Here is an 11,469-nt window from a genome sequence, read left to right as displayed (position 1 = left end):
GTTTTCCTTCTCCATTTTTTTTTCATTTCAGATTCAGAGCTTGGCGAAATAGGTGTAGAACGCAAGTAAGGATTATTTGGTAGGTCAGATAGACGACCAGAGTCCTTTTCATGGTAAGCACTGGACTATACCTAGCGGCGTTAGGTTGTCCAGGTAGTAATATAGATTTTTTTTTAGTGTTGGGAATTTTGTTAGAGTAAGGAGTTTCTATATAATCTTGTATATAAATTTCTTCTTCCGCACTCTGATTTATCATACGTTATTAGATGTATATAAGCTTCCGCTATTATTTTATTTTGTATGTATATACACAGAATATAGTATATATCATTTATCAGGTGCAGGTATTTAGTGCCTTGGAATGCTAACATAAACAGATAAGACTATGTCGAAATTTTGAGGTACCACCTAGTACCTCGAGATCTAAATGGGACTTTGTGTTAGTGTTTCGAGGGGCGTCAAACTTCTTTGATAAACCATGCTCTGATTAGCTTGCTCACCTATTCGTTTACTATTTCTCTAAACCGTGGTGCTAATTTCCTTGGCTTATGTTTTACTAGCTTGATAGTCGATTCCACGTTCAAGTGATGGAAGATCACTTCTAGGCTAATCCTTGGCATCTCTTCTATAAACTAAGGAAAAATATCCTGGTTCCTCCTCAGGCAGTTTGTCAACTCTTTCGATGCCAATTCTACTCCAATCCTAATTTGCCTACCTTCCCCTACATCCACCATCTAGACGTTCTCTAGGCATAAGGGTTCTCCATGCTTAGGTTTCCCTAATTGTAACTGTTATTGTTAGATATTATCTCCGAAAAGCTTCTCCTTGTCCAGCATATACACTTGGGCTGCCACCTGATCCCCTTGTATATCCCACATCCCTTGCACCGTTAGGAACCTCAGGACTTGGAAGTATGTTGAGGGAACAACCCTCATCTTATGTGTCCACCACTTGCCCAGGATGGCATTGTATGGGAAACTTGCTTTGATGACCATGAACTTGGTCATCAAGGTCGTTGGTCTTGCCTATACGGGCAAGGCTATCTCTCCCCATGGTCGGTTCATTTTCCCGTCAAACCCAATCAAAGGGACTACTGCTGAGGTGAGTACGTTTCTACTAAGACCTATATTCAAAATATCAACGTAACTATCGTTGTCAATCAACACCCTCTTGAGAGTGAAGCTCTCCACCTGGAAGGTTACCACCAGTGTATCATAATGGGGCTTCACTACCCCCTCCAGGTCATTATCCGTGAAAGCCACGGTCTGCTCTCTGTATAGTATTATCTGTTCTGTAGGCCCGTTCCTTGTTGTGTAGACGTGAGCCATATGCTTTGTTCGCTGCTTCTTGATTATTTCGTCAGCCCTATTCTGGCCTAACCTACTACTTTCTTGTTTTAAGACAACATGTGTCACTACTGCCCGTCCATCTTAACCTTCAACAGGTAGCTGATCAAGCATTTGATTCCTGTCTTGGGGTGAATCATCCCTCTCTTTTCTAGGTAGGTTCCTTAGTCTGCCCTGCTTTGCTAACCTCTACAGAAATCTTCTCCAGGCATGGCATCTATTGGTGGTATGTGCCTGTACCTTGTAATACTTAAAGTATTGCTCATATCGATTTATCTAATCTTGAAGAAGTTGTGCTAGCTACTTAAAATAAGGCTCATTCGCGATAAGTGGTAAAATCTCACTAGGGGACATAGAGAAATATGTTTCCTCTCTGCTTCACTCCCTGTCCTACTCGAGGGGTCACTTTTTACTCTACTATTGTGGTTGATGCTGTTTGTTGGGTTTCACTACAGCATGCATTACTTTGCTCTTCCCAACCAAATTTCGAGGATCATCTTCCAATCGAATGTATTTTTTTGCTCTTTCGAACAACTCACTTAATGTTATTGGTATTTTCTTCATAAGAGATGTAGATACGTGGATTTCATCATTAGGACGACCACATCTACTAAGATTTGGAGTCGTCACCATTCAAATTGTAAGTGGGTGTGAATGGTCACCCGATACACATTTTTCAAAAATTGCCCTTTTTGGCATTAGTGACTCGCAACGGATAGGGAACTAATCGAACCTAGGGATTCGGGTAAGCGGCTCGGTTGGAGAAAAGGGAAGGTGTTAGGCACCCTTTTCTCCCCGTCACGTGGCGGTAACCTCAAATAACTCGATCATTTTGATTTAAAATTTTGAAAAATAAAGTGCCACGTGTGTGCATTTTGTACCCTAGATAGGGATTCATTTTCGGCTCGATCATATGATCATCTCATTGAAAGAGATGATCCTAATGGATCATTTTCCTTGAGGTCCAATCATCCCAAGTCCACTTAAATCAAAGTGAAGAGTAGAGGGGGTGATAGAAGAGGGAGGAGGAGAGGGTAGAGAGAGAGAGGGGGGTTATTTTTGTTGCACCCACCTTGAAGCTTCAACCTTTTTTTTTTCTTCTTCTTCAATGTCTTCTAAGGTCCTTAGTGAGTTATGAGAATGTAACTCATTTTAAATTGGTATGAGGAAGTAGTGAAGAGAGTAATGAAGAGATGAGTAGAGAGTTCAGAGTAGAGAGTAGAATGATTTTTGTGAGACTTTTAAGAGATTTTTTGTGAGAGTTGGGAATCATTTTTGGGAAGAGGAGGGGGTTTTTATAGAGGTTGGGAGGGTATTTTAGGGGTATAATGGGGTGAAGTGTGGGAGAGTAGAGAATGTCATATGTTTTAAAGATGGGGGGTATGAAATTTAGAGTGGGATTGAGGGTAATTTTGTAATGAGTAAAAATGGGTGAGATTTTAATCCAAATGGTTTGGATCTTACTCAAACCATTTGGGTGGAGTGTTTGGTGAGGTGAGATGATGAGTGTTTAAGAGGGTGGTTGGTTGATTGAGTGGTGTTTAGTTTAAGAGAATAGAAGGTGTAAGAGGGTGGTTGGGAGGGTGAGGGAGATGATGACATGTGACAAGATGTGTGGATGTTAGGAGTTTAGATTTAATTGATGGGAGAGGTTGAGTGTTTGATTTGAGAGAATGGGTGTAGGTTTAGGTTGTAGAGATGGGTTTATAGGAAATGATGATGGTAGATTAGGGGGAGGTATAATGATGAGAGGTTAGGGGGGTGTGGGTTGGAGGTGTTTGATTTGAGAGAATAGAAATTAGGGAGTTATGAGGGTAGGTTAGGGGAGTATGGATTGATGGGGTTTTATTTGAGAGAATGGAGGTTTATAGGGAGTAATGAGGGTAAGTTAGGGGAGGGTGTGGGTTGATGTGATTTTTTAGAGAAAAGGTGATGTGAGTAGTTCATGTTTTAGAGAAAAGTGATGGGGTGGGTGGTTTGATGAGGGAAGTAAGAGGAAGTGATGACATGTGTCATCTTTTGATGATAAAAGAGTGATTGGTTGATGTGGGTTGTGGTTTATGGGTTAGGGTTGTGGGTTGGATAATGAATTGGATATGGATAATGATTTGTGGGCTTTGTAGTGTTGGGCTTGGGTTTTAGAAATGGTTTTTGGTTTTAGGGATTGGTTGAGGGTTGTTTTGGAATGGATTTTGAGGGTGTAGGTTGGTTTTAGATTTTAGGTGGTGTGGGATTAGGTTTAGGTTAAGGTTAAGATGAGGAAAATAGATTTTGAAGAATTGAGGGTTTATGGGCCTTAGGTGGGCTTAGGTTTTTTTCGGATTCGGAGATGAAGCGGTGAAGGGATAGGTGTGGTTGGCGTCCCAAGTATCGTTTTTTAATTTTATTTATTTTTTGTGATTTTTGAAATCATTGGTTTGATTAAGATGTCACGTGTTGGCAAATCGGACTTTTTAGGGCCCGTGGATAAATTTTATTGAGAATTCGTCATTTTCGATTTTGGGAATGGTGCGGCAAATATTGGGAAAGCGTAGGATAGGCCGAGTCCTTTTGGTGGGCCTCCTAGACCATTGGAAGGTCTTAGGGGCATCGGTTCGATCAAAAAGTCACTTTTTAGTGATTTGGGCCTTTGAGGTCCGTTGGTGAATCCTATTGAAAAATCAGTATTTTTGGGCCCTTTCAAGTGTGGGCCCGTTTAAATTGGGGTGTCTACAAGAGACATATATAACCTTAAGCTAGATGCCAAAGATTTTCTGAATGCCACTACTGCCGTTCTCTTGTTGCAACCCTCCAGGGACATCATTTCTTCCCTGAATCTCCTTGTAAACTCTCTAAGGCTTTCCCTAGACTGGATTCCCATGCTGAGTTGAGCGTCTATGTCTCCGCCACTCTTTTTGTTGCCAATGTACCATGTTATAAAGACAATACAAAACTCTTCGAAAGAAGCTACTGATCCACATGGCAACTTGTGGAATCATGTTAATATGTTTTCCTGCAGGCTAAAAGGGAACAGCCTGTACATCAATCATTCGTTCCCTTCCTACAGAGCACACATCTGTCGAAAGTGGAATAAATGCACCACCGAATTTTTTGTCCTTGAGTAAGGGGTGAAGCGTGGCGACATAAACTTCTTTGAAATTTTTTCCGTTAAGATCTCCATTGTAAAGGGAAACTTTTGAGTTCCCTTGATAGTTTGCGTTGTCGCAGTACCAGTATTTGCACTCTTCATCTCTTTCTCTCTCCGGATCATCTCTCTGATGTCCTCTCGAGCCAGACCTATTGGGGGTTCTGCTCGAGTAGTTGTAGTGGCAACTTCTGTCTCATTTTCTTCTATTGGGATCAATGGTTGAGAATTTCCTTCTACGTGAACAAGAGGCTGAGGATTTCTTAGTGGGAGATATTGTCTTGCTGGTTGCTGATTCTCAAGATGCTGACTCAGGTTTCGATTCTGTTCAGCTAAGACATCCATCTTTTTTTGCATATTTTCTTGTTGCTTCCTCATGACTTCTAACATTGCCAAGAGTTGAACATCAGCGGCTGGTGCCACGAGTGGGGGTACATTAACTTCGGTGGTTCTTGTGGATCTCACTATTATTTTAACTGAAATCAATATGTTATTGGTGTTCCTACAGACGACACCAGATTTGTATGGTAAGAATTTGGTGAACGGTGTTGATGGATTCTACCTCATGGGTCCGAAGTCAGTCATGTCGCCTCACTCCTTTTGCCGATGTGGTACCTGCCAAAAACTCTTCGACGCTTAAGTTAAAGAAGTAGATGAAGAATCTAATCAACTGGTTAGACCTCCAATCCGCCAAAAGATCCATTCTTCTGTGCTAATCGTGTTATTTATAGATCATTTATGCGAATCAAAGGTTCTCCTTCTCACGGGAGGTGGTATCGAGGAATCCCCTGATTTTTTAGACCTTCTAATGGAATGAGGATCTTCTTGATTGGATATATTATATTGGGCAGATCTCTGGGCTTGATTGCGTATATCAAGATTACGGGAATTCTTTGATCAGGTCTGCCCTACTTGGCAGGCCAGGTCTTATTCGATGTTGTGCTGCCTTTCTAGTCAGACTAGAGAGATCTCTAGTTTGACCTATACTACCACTGCGTAGCACCCGCATCCTGATCTGCACATAGTACCACTCTACCGACCTGGACACGTGTACGGTCTAGATAATTACTCGATTATTTCCCTCTACAACAAACTCTGTGGGAGGTATTCTAGAACTTCAGTTACGTTCATGCACTAGCACCAAGAAATCTAGGAAATTCATGAAGGTGATAATTGGAGTAATTATGTCTTCAGATGCAGTTGCAATTCTTTTTATGCTTTATTTATTGCACACTTTTCTATGGTGGGGATATATTATATAAAAGGGAAATCCATAAAGTAACCAACTTGATTGGTGTGGGAAATTTCGGATATGTGTATAAAGCTGTGAAGGTACTCAATCTCATGGAACGATGAGTTTTCATGAGTTTCATAGTTGAATGTAATGCCTTGAGAAAAGTTTGACATCAGAATCTAATCAAAATCTTCACTGTCTGCTCGAATGTGGAATGATTTCAAAGCTTTAATTTTTCAATTCATGTCAAATGGAAGTCTTGAAAGTTGGTTGCATCTAAGTTCAAATGAGCAACATCTGCTTTCAAGAAAATTAAACATAGCAATTGATGTTGCATCTGCATAATCATTGCCAAACACCCATTATTCATTGTTTTTCTTCTTGACGAAGATGACTGCCATTGTCGTTGACTTGGGTTAGCAAAGTTTCTCACCAAAAATTGATGTCAATTCAATTTCCATTAAAGGAACTATTGGGTATATTCCTCCTGTTAGACGCGTGATTTCATCATTATGATGACTACATCTACAATGATTTGGAGTCGCCACCATTCAAGTTGGAAGTGGGTGTGAATGGTCACCGGGGTACATTTTCCAAAAGATGAGATTTTTGGCATTTTAGTGACTCACAATGGATAAGGGGTAGTCAAACCTCGAGATTTGGGTAAGCGGCTCGGTTGAAGAAAAGGGAAGGTGTTAGGCACCCTTTCCTCCCCGCCACGTGGTGGCGGTAACCTCAACTAACTCGATCATTTTTTATTTTTAAAAGAAGGTGAAAAAAATGTGCCACGTGGGTGCATATGTTCCCTAAGTAGGGATTCATTTTCGGCTTGATCATAGGGTCATTTCATTAATGGAAATGACCCTTATGAACCTTAGCCTTGGGGCCCAATCATCAAAAGGGGTAAAATAAAATAGAAGAAGGGGGTGTTAGAAAGAGGGAAAAAAGGAGAAAAGTAGAAGGTTAGAGAAAGAGAGGGGGGTGTGCTTCAAACCCACCTTGTATCTTGTTTCTTCTTTTCTTCTTCTTGCTTGAGTCTTCTTGAGTCCTTAGTATAATATGAGAGTATGAAATGGGAAGAAGTGATTAGAGAGAGTAGGGATTTCTTTTGTTTTAGTGAGACTTGTAGAGGATTTGTGTGAAAGAGTTGGTAAACTTGGTGAGAATTGATGATGGTTGTTAGTAGAGAGAGTGTTGGGGAGAGAAGTTTTGTAATGAGAAGTTGGGGGCCATTTTTGGGAGAGGAGAGGGTTATTTATAGATGTTTAGGAGTTATTTTAGGGATTATAGGGATATGAAGTGAAGTGAAAATGGGTAGAATGGTTATGAGTTTGAGAGAGAGAGTGGGTGTAATTTAGAGGAGATTGGAGGGTATTTGAGGGTAAGGGGGGTTAAATGGGTGAGTTTTGACCCAAATGGTTTGGATCCTACCCAACCCATTTGGGTGGAGTGTTTGGTGAGGTAAGTTTAAGATGGTGGTTGAGATTAAATGGTGTTTGGTTTAAGAAATGGAGGAATTTAAAGAGGTGGTTGATGATATTTTGGGAGGATGGAGGAGATGATGCCATGTGTTAAAGTGGTGGAAAATGAAGGGTTGGGATAGGTTGATGGGAGAGGTTGAGTGTTTGACTTGAGAGGATGGTGTAGGTTTAGGTTGTAGATGTAGGTTTTGTAGGGAATGATGAGGGTAGATTAGGGGAGGTATAGGTTAGGGGTGTGGGTAGATGTGTTTGATTTGAGAGAAAAGGTGATGGGTTGATGTGTGGGTAGATGGGATTTAAAGCAAATTAATGGGGTAGGTAGTTGGGTGAGGGAGGTGAGATGGGGTGTGAGATGGGGTGATGACATGTGCATCTTTGATTATCAAGATGGTGATTGGTTGATGTGGGTTGTGGTTGATGGGTTAGGGTTGTGGGTTGGATATGAATTGGATATGGATTGGGTTAGAGGCTTTGGATGTGTTTTGGGCTTGGTTATGAAATGGTTTTGGATTTTGGAATTGGTTGGGGGTTTATTTTGGAAGGTTTGAGGGTATAGGTTGGTTTTAGATTTTGGTTGATGTGGATTGATTTTAAGTTAGGGATAAGAGAGGAAATCGTTAGGAAAGTGTTGAGGGCTCATGGGCCTATGGTTTTTTGCGGATTCGGAGGCGGAGCGATGGTAGTAGAGGAGGGGTAGACATCCCAAGTCTCACATTTTTAATTTTTTAATTTTTTTTTAGATTTTTGCAAGCATTAGTTTGATCAAAAATGCCACGTGTTGGCGAATCGGGCTTTTTAGGCCCGTTGGTGAAATTTATCGAAAATTTGGCGTTTTTTATTTTGGAAGCGGAGCGGTGAATGTTGGGAAAGCGTAAGGTTGGCCGAGTCCTTTTGGTGGCCTCCTAAACCATTGAGAGGTCTTAGGGGCCTCGGGTTGGTAAAAATGTCCATTTTCAATGAGTTGGGCCCTTAAGGCCCGTTGGCCCATTTATTTGGAAAATTGATATTTTTGGGCCCTTTCGAGAAGTGGCCCGTTCAAATTGAGGTGTCTACAGCTGCCCTTCTTTGCAGGAATTGCGTGCAAAGAACTGCAAAGAATAGACTAAACCCCTATTTGTACGGGCCAGAAAAATTCTGTAAAAACACGATCTTGAATTATCGATTGTATTGAAGATTTTTGTGGAAAATGGTTACTCAAGCACGGGGTCTGACTGATAGAGTTTTGCCTTATTAATTCATTGATCTCGATGGCGCGGAGCTCGTGTGAGATCTTTGATTTGATGAAAATTTGATGAGTTTTGAAATCCGACTATTTCTTCGATCGATGTTTTGACAAATCGGAGTTGAGTGCAACTCGAGAGGTTTTTTGAATTTTTTTTTTTTTTTTTTTTTTTGGTTACCTTCTTTGTTTGATTTTGCTCTGTTTCTATCATACGCTAACCCTCTCAATTCATGCATTGTCCTTTGATACCTTTGATCCTTTCAACGGTGCAAGCACTGAGGTTGTTAGTAGTCGCCACAAATCCAAGAGAGTTTTGCAGTTGGAGCACAAGCAATATGGTTGTTAACAGCTGTCACTGATCCAAGAGAGAGTTTTGCAGTTGGAACCGAATCGACCAAGACCTGTTGCATTGGTGCTACTCTCTTGTAATATCAACATGTTGTTCTGACTGGAATTTGGAGTATTTACTCACAGTAGAGAAACACAGTTACCAGGATCTCTACCATTAGCAATATGTGCCATTTCTTGAACAGCACCACCATTAGAAAGAATGTCCCACTCACTTCTAAAGTTCTCATCGCGAAGGAAATTGAAAACTCCCTTTGGTGAGACTGGAAGCCAGAAAGAAGTAGCTACACTTAGCGCAATACCAGGAGGCCTGCTGAGATCATCTATGCTTTTTCCAATCATGGCCCTTACATCTTCAGCGCCACTTCCCGATAATGTTGTCCATGTGTGAGCAGTAGAAGCACTTACACCAGAACAAAAACTCATCACCATTCTTTCAGCTAACTTCAACATACTTTTTCGCCCTTCTTGACTTGTGATCATACCAACATCTCCAGCGGGCATATTACTAGCCATAACACTTGCAAGGCATTCATATTGTTGATCTAGGGTAGCAACCCAACGTTTTGCGCTAAATCCAGGGCTGGAGTTAACTAGTGTTTTATATATACTATGAACTGCTTTATCATCCACTTCTACGTGTTCGACCCATATAACCTTGGAGTAACCATTCGACATTTCTTGGATGTACACAACCTGATGGCCTTCTTCGACATCTCGATATCAGGCTAGGCACAAATGATCCGAGGAAACATCGACCACCGTCCAAATCCCCTTGACATGTTGTTTACAATACCTTATAAAGAAATTTTCTCAAGTCAGAACCAGAGGTGAAGGGACTTGAAATTCTGCTGTCATCACTTGAAGGGCTCCATTGTAGTTTTCTGCTATGCTTATTGATACGACTTCAAAAGTTGTTGCTTTTGAAACAATGTTAGAAAACACGGTGGACCACTGATTCACATCCATAAGGATCTCAACAAGGTTAATGTGATTCATGATAACAACGACAGTTTCTCGAGAAGCTTCTGATTTCAATCCAAATAGTTTTGGTCCAATTCCCCCCGGGAATGTTTGTATGTACTCATCTTCACTTAGAATCTCATAAGCATCGTTAAGGTCACGCATCCCTAAGGGTTTTTCTTACAAACTCTTCCATTGCTGCAACTGTAAGTTCGATGATCAATGGTTTATCTACCTCAGTAGGCCCGGAGAGTGATCTTAGGAGGGGCTTGCTTTGCGGTCCCTTCTTCGATGCCTTCGCGTCTTGTCTAGTGAGTCGTGATGATGAGTCAGGTTGAAAAATTGATGATGAGTTGGGCTGCCCGGATCCGTGTTTTGTAGGAACGCCTTGACTCATTTTTTCATGATGTTTGATTGATTTCTTTTTATTACAAATGTTGAAAGAATAATGTAAAGAAAATAGGTTTTGTACTTACTTGGCCTCAGGTGTATCTAATGCTTTGAAAACTTGAAGTTTGAATAAGTCCTAGAATCTTCATCATTGGCCAAAATAGTAGTTTTTTTTTTTTTTTTAAATTTTATGAAATATCTTTATCAAATGAGTACGATAAATTCAAAGTTTGTAAAACCTTTGGTTGCGACGATCTTGGTATTTTTGCCAATCACAGAGGATAATAAACGTCAATTACTCTTTTGATTCCTTTAGAGTCATTCCCAGTGCCATGGTGTTGGAAGACTATTTTGGGTCTCGGGATTTTGGAAAGATTTTTGCCGTTCACAGTTTATACTCTTTTGCGGGCCAGGAGTTGTGTTTTTGTTTTTTTTTTTTTTTTTTTTTTTTTTTTTTTTTTTTTTTTTTTTAAACCTTTATTGCCCCTGATGCCAATTACGGTTTTCATCAGACCCGGTTTCCACATTTTTACGCATCGACGTCCTTTTTGGGATTTTCATCGTGCTGGTGGCTTTGATCTTGCCATAGTCTGATTCTTTTACTCATAGCGCCCTTTCAGGTTTTCACTATGCCCTTTCAGACCATGCTTGTATTTTTCTAGATTTTTCATTACAATTATGCTCGGAGTCTCTGTGTCTTTGTGGCTTCGTGACTTAAGTTGAGCTGCAAGATCGACGACTCTACTCTTGTAGGGGTACTCTTTTTTTTTCGAATATCCGATCTGGATTCCCCTCTCGAGTCTTCCAACGACTGACAAGACTTTGAGGTCCGGACCAAGTTGCAAGATCATTGGTGTTGCCACTGTCGTTATGTTGCCCTAGAACATTTCCTGATCAAAAAGGACTTTAAGTAGGACGAAACGTTGGCTTAGGCTTATAGTAGTGGAAGGTTACAAAAATGTTAAGGTCTGGATCTAAAGTGGAATAAACATGGGGTTCGTCTATTTTTGTTTCGGAAAAGTGATCTATGTCTCCTCCCAGCGTCTCTCGAACTTGTTTAGGCTGGAGATTTGGGTTGAGCCAAGATCAAGTGTTCGAGTTTTTGACTTTCTTGATTTTTTTTTTTTTTTTTTTGTATTTTTAGCCGTTCACAGTTTATCCTCATGCGGGCCAGGAGTACTTTTGATGCTTTTGATTTTTCTATTTCTTTCTGATCTTTTTTTTTTTTTTTTTGTAGTTGTTGACTTACCCCAGTCTTAGGTTAAGAAATGAACGTGATGGCTCAAAAGGGTTGACTAGGGTGTGATGGTTTGTTTGGGATAACAAAAATGGCCTTTCGTCATCTCAGGGTCAGGTCTTAG

The sequence above is a fragment of the Akebia trifoliata genome, chromosome 6 (assembly GCF_017979445.1).
Source record: "Akebia trifoliata isolate Shusen 1 chromosome 6, ASM1797944v1, whole genome shotgun sequence".
NCBI lineage: Eukaryota > Viridiplantae > Streptophyta > Magnoliopsida > Ranunculales > Lardizabalaceae > Akebia > Akebia trifoliata.
Note: the sequence above shows the minus strand (reverse complement) of the source record.